Source organism: Corvus kubaryi, unplaced genomic scaffold, assembly GCF_017639235.1.
Source record: "Corvus kubaryi isolate FWS band 111438036 unplaced genomic scaffold, C.kubaryi_AGA036_p1.0 71, whole genome shotgun sequence".
In the NCBI taxonomy this organism is placed as follows: domain Eukaryota; kingdom Metazoa; phylum Chordata; class Aves; order Passeriformes; family Corvidae; genus Corvus; species Corvus kubaryi.
This window is the reverse complement of record NW_024582059.1, coordinates 7,341,982-7,351,543: the sequence shown is the minus strand read 5'-3', so window position 1 is coordinate 7,351,543 and position 9,562 is coordinate 7,341,982.

Sequence of the window (9,562 nt, the reverse complement as noted above, 5' to 3'; positions counted from 1 at the left end):
AGCCTGGACACAAAGAGAATGATTGGTCCCAATGCCTTATGATTCCACACATCTGCTGTATCACCTCTCCATCTCATTTCCAATACTCATTGCTTGTTAGCGGCAAAAAAAAAAAAAAAAAAAAAAAAAAAAGCAGCATTTGGCCAACAGCTACTCTTTAACGCCAAATGCTGAAATTTGCCACTGGTGAAAATACAAAATTAAGCCTTGTTTACGAAGGAAATGTAGCAGAAGAAAGTTCACATTTTATAGAATTGATAGAAGATAGTGGCCTTGCTCTCAGTCTATGAGAAAAGCGTACTAATCTGTGTGAAGAGGCACTTCTTTCAGGAGGAATAATGGATTTTTCAAATGATGCTTATAAATCACAGTGCATTCAATCAGTGCTAAGCTCTTTGTGACAACTCTGTAAGAAGCTGTACAAAATCATTAATTTCATTGGCACTTAGGTGAAATAATTCATTTCTGAATATTGAATTGCAAGGGATTTCCATCATGACTGGGGAGCATGTCCAGTGGTGGTGTATTTAGCATTGCAACAGAAGATGTGCAGATACTTCTCACCTCTTTGTACTGAACTAATCCCCTATATAAATTTGTGTATATAATTTTATATTATATGTAAATAAATGTGCAGCTGATTAAACAGCTGTATCCTATCTAACCCATACATGACCAAATGTAGTAACTGTGAGCATTTACAGTAACTACTAGTGCACTCTAATGCAGAAGGGATGTTTGTAAGGACCTGTGTGATGGCTGGCTATGCTTGGATATAAAATCTCTGCTGACTCCTCTTGATAATTACTTGTTAAGGGTTTTTAGGGTAAATGCAGGAAATATGTACCAAAGTAGGTGGATTACTGGTTAGGTTGTGTTGTGTATGGAGTCAATTTATATTCTTCAGTCAGTCCCATTTAAATGAAATAGGGTAAAGAAAGTTTTAACTGGGCTTTCTTTGACAGTACAACCCAAGCTTCATTGTAGCATCTGACAGGGAGAGTTAGCAGAACATATTTTCAGGGACGATACTTATGTTGCAATCCTTTTTTGTGCCTATTTCCTCACTTCCAAAAGCTTCCCACTGATAATTTGGGTTACTCTAGATGGGTCAAATCTATGGAATTTGAAACGCTTTGAAGTGCTTTATTTAGAAGTGGGTTTTCATTCTATAACTGAAAGTACATTAGAGGTGCAGCTCTAGGTTCTCTCTCTTCCTATTCTCTGTACTAAATGAAAACAAGCATTACATTTATGCCAGACTTTACCAGTTCTATTTCCTGTGGGATATGACTTAAAAATCAGGATACTGTCACGCCTACTTACTTGTGCTCACAGGCTGCACTGCTTTAAGCATAAACTGTTGCAGTACCAACATTATTTGCTGTAATAAAAGCAAATGTACTAACTTCCAGCCCTGACAGATGTCTCAATCTCCTGCACTCAATCTTCTTGTGTAAAATGTTTTTGTCTCCCCTTCCCCCTCCTTGTCCCCGGCTACTTCCCTCATGGAGGGAATTAGGTTGTTGTGCCTATGTCTGCTCCACTTCCACTGACTCGTCCCTGCATCTGGTACTGGGAAAGGGGCAACAGGAAGGGCAGTTTTTAGCTAATGTCTGGCTAAACATATGTGAGACAAACAACTTGTGTATGCTCTTTTTTTTAACAGTTATAAACAAACACGTATGGTTTAATGCAGTGTCCAAGGAACTGGATATATCTTGCCAATCAAAGAAACTGCTGGAGATGACTGCACTCTGCTTCTGGTGCATTACCTTCTACATGGCCTTTTGTTTTCAATTGCATAAAACCCCAATAAGTACAATTTTATACTACACATTCAGTTTTTCCTGCTTTGAATTTCAAACTCCTGTCCAGACATACCAGAGTAATGATTTACCAAAGCCTTTTCTTCCATGTGTCCTTCTGTATGTGGCATTAATATTAGACCTGTCATTCGTATGAAACTGTTTTCTCATAGGCTGTTATCAGTCACAGATATATTGATAACCTTATCTTTGCTTCTTTACACGAATACAATCACATATTAAACACTCTGCATAGATACATGGACACCTAATTATTCTTACTTAAGGTTATTTCATTAATCATTGGATAGGCTATTACATTTTATTAATTAGCTAATTTTATGGATACATTTCAGTTTGGTACTTTCATCACTATGATGCTTAATAGACATTTTAAGATATAATGATATTCTGCAGGATCAATGTGCGTTTACATGGACCTGGACTCAATAAAGCCTGTCTGTTATTCTCTTCTGAAAAAATTGTCTTAAGATGCTCCCAAATGGAGAAGAATAATCTCTTTGAGAGCAGGATTATCCCTCTGTTAATGCTTATGCCATACATGGGACTGTAAGTATGTGTTGTGTAGATAGGATTTTTGGTGTACTATTAGAAAATGCATTCATCTCAAAAATGTATCGACTCAGAGTTTAGAAGTTACAGTTACATTCAGGGGAAGGGAAGCTGGAACCTTAAAGTACCAACCCAGCACTTGCTCAGTTCTCAACAGGCTGGTTCCTGTTTTGAGTGTTTTGTGTACTGTACTGCTACTGCTGCTCGTGAAGACATCCAACAGAACCCGTTTTACAGCATTTTGAGAAATTAAATCACTGAAAACACTTCAGATGTTTTGGGGCGTGCTGTGCTTACCCTTGTAGTTATTCTAGTGAGGCTCTGGGGTAGCTGTTCAGCACCATTACTACCAAGGCTCTCTTGGTGTTTGGAGCCCCATCAGGATCTAGTCTCCAGCTCACGGTGCAAAATTAAGACAGGGCAAAATTTGCTCAAGTTGAACATTGTCTATTTAACTCAGAGCACAAGATTCAGTAATGATGGGTTTTATAATAGACAAAATCTGGTATTTCCTGCCTCTGCCTTCTGCTTTGTGTAGATCTATAGTAATACTATATGATAATGTCAGGCCAGTTGGTGGCTGCACAAGTTGAGAGACAGTGGGGAGAACTGGGAGGGTCTTTTCAAAAAGCTGTTGTTGTTCAAACATACAGGAAGCTTAGGAACACAAGCTGCAATGAAATCAGCCACAGCTTGTTCTTTGGGGGGGATTTCAGGTTCCCTGCATTTTGAGAATGCCAGCTAATTTAATGTGTGTCTGTGGGTTTCTGAGGGGGAGAGAGTGCTGTGTGCATGACACTGTAGGAGCAAGGGGATGAAACAAACAAATACTAAACAAACTAAATGTGACCTGCTTTCCCAGGGCACAGAACCCCTTCTTGATGTAGCACATTTTAAAACAATGTGTGCTGCTGTCACCAGGAATAGTAGAATAATTGTTTTCCCCAAAAGTTTAATTTGGAAGTGAAGTCACAAGTTAGAAAATTCTTTTTCCTTTACTTTTAGATTTGTATAACTTTTAAAGGATCTAAGAGCATTTCATTCTGGATTCAAAAAAGAAAGAAGAATGGCAACCTCCCGTATATTTGGCCCTTGTTTGTTTGTTTGCTCCCTTTTGTTACTATTAAAGTAATATTCCATATCCTGGAATTTGTTTCTTTTCTTTTTTTAGCTGTCTTTGAAGTTGGTGTCTGTAGCAATAATTTTGGCAGTGGTACAGTCTTATAATGATTTTGCTATGATACCAGGCTGCCTTTGTGTTCTCTTTCCATTGATAAAAAACAAGCCCCAAGTCTCTTAGGTTTGTAATATTCAATTAAAGAAGGAATGTTTATATTTTCTCAAAATTAATCAGTATTTTTGGTTGTTTTTGTTTGTTTGTTTATTTTATTTTAATATCCACTTGTGCCTGTATCTGAGGAGGGGGGAAAGACCTGGCAGCTGAAACAGCCTTTTTGAAAGGCTGACTGCTTTTAATTTTCAGAAATGCTTGTCTGAAGGGAGGACCCTAGCCAATATTTGGGAGTTAGACTAGACCATGTATTACATTTCCAGAACCCTGTGGTTGTGGGATACAAGTTATCCCTCAGTTTCTAAAACTTTGTTGTTGAAAGGCAGTGTTCAGAAATCGCCAGGAAACACAAATGTTTTCCATGTCTATTACATCTCATTGGAGGCCTTTTATACTGTATTTTTTGAGACTTTGATTTTATGGTATGCCATTATTCTTGCTAATAGCTTCTAATGGAAACCATGTTTTAGGCCTATGAGCATGCCCTAAATCATGGTAGTTTTTCCTAGAAAGTGTGGATGAAAGTTAGAAACATTGGTAGGGATTATCAGGTGCAAATCTCAGTACCCACCATTCTCAAAGTCTCACAGTGACTGCACCTCCCCTTGCCCACCCCACATTTCTGGGAAACATATCAGAGCTGCTGTGCCTTCTGAAATGCATGGTCAGGCAGGTGTTTTCATCAAGTCTCTGGCTCTAGCCGGACCACTGGATCTCTCTGCTCCCATCATCTATACTCAGTATTTTCCAAGTGGAAAAGGACAAGTTATTTGCAGAGGAATGTTAGTACTTAACTGGTAACATCTCACCTAAATCAGTTTGCATTTATTCTTTTTTTATGCTGGATCACTTTGACTTATAGTCATCCATGTTCCTAATTTTTTCTTCAGTTTCCAATGAATAAATTCCCAGCTCACAACAAAAAATATTAGTTTGTTGGTCTGTAATTTCATATTTTGTCATTCTATATTTAATACTTCAGACTTCTTGTTCCTCTGTATAAAGATCCTCTTGATCTCCTCCACTGATTGTGCCTTCTAGTTTCAAGAATTAATGAACGTTATTGAATTGCTTATGTTCTGGGTTTTTTTCTGGTTAATTAATAGATTTAACAAGCTGGTTATCAATACAACCAGCATATTCATTAATTCCCTTTTTCGAGACAACTTGTTTTGATTCCTTGTTTACCTGGTTTTCTACAATATGATTCTTTGACTAAAAGCTGTGTTGCCTGTACTAAGTAATATGTAAAGAAATGTGATTTCTGTTGGTTGCTTTACTAAATCCAGATTGTGTGCCTAGAAAAATCTCTTATTGGAAGGATACTGAAGGACTTGGCAAATGTTTTATCTTCTTTGCTGTCCTTATTCTTTGAAAGGTGTTCTAGTAATCTGTTTAGGTCAGGCTGTAGGATTGTAGTTGCCACATTCAGTTTTTCTCCTTTTCTGCAGTCTCTCCATTTGATATTTTTAAGAGAGATTGTTAAGATCTAGAATGCTGATGGCTGCAAGCTTGTAATTTGATTTGTCAGTTTTATAATAATTCTATGTTGGGTCCTCCCACTTTGAATTGTGTTTGAATTTTACCTGTAAGGACCTGTTGTGTCTTCACTCTAGTTCTGCTAGCCACAATCACTGCTGATAGCAGAAGTGAGGAAGGTACTCCTTCAGTTCTAGTACAATGGCCAATTTTAACAGCGTGCTCTCATTTCATCTTAGTACACACATTTCTGTTTATTTTCTTCTGTCTAGGAATACCTACATTTTTTTATGGGGATTGAATGAAGTCCTAGACTTTTCTCGTATCCAGAGCTCCATGTTTTTTGGCCTTTGTTAACTGCTCATTTGAGCATTACGTATTTATCACACAAACTTTGAGATACAGGCTAACTGTTGGTCATTCCTCCATTTAATTTAAACTTAAGTGATAATTACATGGTCTGAAACATTCAAGTCCAATGGCTTTGCTATTTTCATTGGTTTATGAGTCTCTGAGAAGTCAAAGCTTCTTACAAAGAAATGATTCTTGGTGATACTCTTTCTCCAAGAGTATTTTAATTCCCTTTGTATATCTTCAAGTCTAGCCCTGGGGCCAAGGAGACCTAGAGCAGATACTCAGCTTTATTCCATGTGATTCTGGGGGAAAAAAAATCCACTGAACAGCATATCCTCTGAGCATTAGCTCAACACTTTGCAGCTGTTAAAATCTCATCTTCTTGCTCTGAGGACTAACCATCTATGTTTCTCTTGGCTCATAGACTTGCACATGAATTCATTCTGTTTCTTTTTTTTTTTTAATAACATACAGGTTAACTGGGGTTGCTGGTAGAGTTCCTCCTCTGGTGGGACATTTCACTGGCTTGTGTGTTAGGGATTTATTTCGTTAGGCCATTCATTCTTTAAGCCCCTGGAATCTGAACCTCTGTGGGGTCCCTAAGCACCTTCTGGAGATACCATAAATCTTTCAAGTGGCTGTTGGGATTCAGCCCAGCTCCTCTTGGCTTCTGCACTTTCCGGCTTTTCTTCATAACAAAGCTTTTCTGACATTTTGTTCTCACATGAATCTTATGTGTCTCCCACTAAATAAGACCACCTTCTTTCTCCTCTCTGAAAATTACTGAGATTGCCCCCCACGCAGGCTTTTCTTTCAAATCTTTTTAAGCTTATGTTTTATCCACTCAATGAATTTTTCTTGCTTGGGGGTTCTCTGCTCTCTCCGCTTCCTCCTTGTGGACAAGCAGGAGAAAACTCTTCCCTGACTTTAATCAGCTTCACTCAATGAAGCAATTGATACTCTTAATGGCCAGTCATTCTGTCTGGTTGGAGTGGTATGGTTGGAAATAGTGTGTATGAGAGTTAGTCAATTAAAAAACCAGTATTTATCAAACAATTTTTCTATGTCAGACAAAGTTCATGAGTTGTTTACAGGGAGGATTCCTGGACTGTTGCAGTGAGTGTGGATATTCTCATTGTGCAGTACTAAAGCTGCTTTTCTTGAGTGGAACTGTTAATGAAGCCTTCAGAGAGCCTCAAGAGGCAGACAGTCATCTGTCATATTCCCCACCCTGCTTTTAAAAATCCTCTAGAAAAGTCAGGACCTCTGACTATTTAGAATATCAGTAATCCCTTTTAGAATCAGTATTCACTGAATTAAATAAGATACATCACTATAAGCAGGAGATAGGGTCTCTGACTCTGGAGGATAAACATCCCAGTCCTATTCCTTTTGAATCTGTGATGTTCTTAAGCATGAGTGTAATTATGGTAATAATTCAGCCTACTTTTGTTTATAACTTTGCTGTTGCATGTATGAAATGGGAGAAAAGATTACACAAGTAATTAAAGTCCTGATGGAAGGTAAAAACAGTTGCAAGATAATAAGAAGGAGGCAGACTAACAAATACAGAGATGAGACTGGAATATTAAGCTGCCATCTGTAGTGGCCAGGAATAAAAGGTATTCTGTCATTATCATGGCTTGGTGGTCAGAAGAGAAAGATGAGCAGAGCCAAAGAGGACACGATGGATTGTGTCTGGAAAGAGTCCTGCAGAGTGTTTAGGTTTGTGTGAGTTGTGTTGCATGTGTATTGAAATTACTGTCCTTAAAATACTTGAAAGGTAAAAAGAAGGAATTTTGGTTTGGGAATGAATGCTGTTGTGAGAGTTTTACCTGGTTGTTAGGGCTGAGGCATGGTTCTACAAACTGCCAGACATTCAGTTAGCCTTTCAAAGTAGAAGGATGTATCAGTTGTCTTTTTGAATTGAATTGAACACTGTCAGGGTGAAAGACACTCACCCAGAACAGCTGTGTTACAAAGCTGAGGATTTGTGCAAATGGTTTTACAATGGCGTGAGGCTACTTACGCTTAGCATTAGATACACTGCTCTCCAGACAGATCCACAGAAAAACTCTCCTAGCTGTGAGACACGAACTGACCATCAGTTGCAGCCGCATTTTTTGGAGAGAGTTGAAGTTTCAGGCAATTTGTGTGCTTGATAATGTTCTGGTTATTTAAAACAAAATTATGTAAGAGTGTAGGTGTATGAGGCATCAGATACAGATTTTCATTGTGTATCAAACTGTGATCTAAAATCAGTTTTTGCAGTGAGTGGGTGAGTAAAAAGGAGATAAAATTTCAAGGGGGAGATTTTTGTCTAAACCATGACAGTAGTAAATATTTTTGTTTCAAAGCATAGAAGGGGACATGCTGATAAAGTGATAGGCAGTCTGGCTTATTTTTGTTTCTTGCTCACTGATAGGCGCTTTAATACCATATAAATCTAGAATAATTTTTTCTCTTTGGATATCTGAATGCTTTTTACCTAGCCATTCAATATTCTTGTCATATTCTTTTGAAGCAAAAAAGTGGTGGTGTTACTTCTTCTCCTTTAAAATGTAATAAAAATGGGATTCAGTCTCATACAGAACCATAAGTTGAGTTCTAGTTATTTGGCTACTCTTGTTTAAAATGTGAACTTCAAGAAAAAGTTAGGGGTTTTTTGCATAGGAGTCCTCTAGAATTATTCATCTCACTGGATTAGTTCACATTCTCTTCATATGTACAGTCATTGCAGGCCTTGGAAACCGTAATGTGTACACAGATTGAGATACTGGGAACATTGTGTGTATTTGTGACAATTCCAGGGGGATTTTATATCTTCAGAGAGTTAATAAGCTGTAGGTATCTTGATCACTCCAGCTGCGGCATCAGTGATATAGATGCTCTTTATGTGAAACATTGTTCCAAACCTTAAAATACTAACATTAATTTGGTAGAGTCATATTTGGTTTGTTCTTTCAATCTGTGTGTTTTGGGGTAATTTATCAATTTTCAGTTACTCCAGTACCATTAGTTAGAAGTTCTTTTCAGCAGATTTTTTTGATTGTCAGTATGGTTTTGGCATTTAGACCAGCAGCAAAAAAAAAGTAGTAGCAGGATTAGGCTGTTGTTGATATCTTCTCTGGTTCAAATCCCTACAGATGTAACTTCTATTGGCTCTTTTATCAAACTTATTCTGGTATAGTGCTTTAGATCTTATCCTGCCTTTTCTGAGCTGAAAAATTAATACAAGCTTTCACTTAGAATGAACCCAAAACGTGTTTCATTGCCTTTTTTTCTATTTCCTATTAAATATGAAGTTAACAAGGTGCTGCAGGCTGAATGAAAAATTGATAGCCTTTAGAAATAAAGCACATTTTTTGATCCTTAAGGAAAGCAAAGAGGTTAATAAAGTAAATGTTCTCTTTTTTTTTTTTCTTTTCTTTTTTTCCCCCCTGATATCTCAGCTGTTAATTTACTCATAAAGGGACTGAGGCAGAAATCAAGCTCCCATCTTCCTTTTTCTGAAAAGGGGTGTGTGATATCTGTAGGTGAAGGCTTTTCTTGTACATTAAAACCAGACACAATTCCATAAATGTTTTCCACAATCACAGCTGTAGACCTGTGCTTGGAAAACATTTCTAGTCTTGAAGGTGTTCTTAATCATTGAGATATTAATCTGGTGAGATGGTGTAGCATGCCAGGATGTTTTCCAGGAAACTGATGACAATAAATCCGGAACGTGAAATTCATCTTGTGTGAATAAGACTTGAGAGAGGAAAGTTGAAAGAGAAAGAGAAGTCTTGGACAGTAAAGCAAGGTTCTCTTTCATAAAGGAGAGTTTACTGTGAAATTTCAGTTTTCTTTGTGCTCCCGCCCTGTCAGTGTTGTTGGTTTATTTCCCCCAGAGGCCTCTTTACTACTGAAAGCCTGAGTTAATTATCTTGAATTAATTAGTTCAGTATAAAGTGGACAACACTGAATATCGGTGATTGACTTGTGAGGGACCTGCTTTGAAGTTGTAGAAATGGGTATAAAAACGTGAAAGTCTTCAGGAATGCTTCTGCAGGAC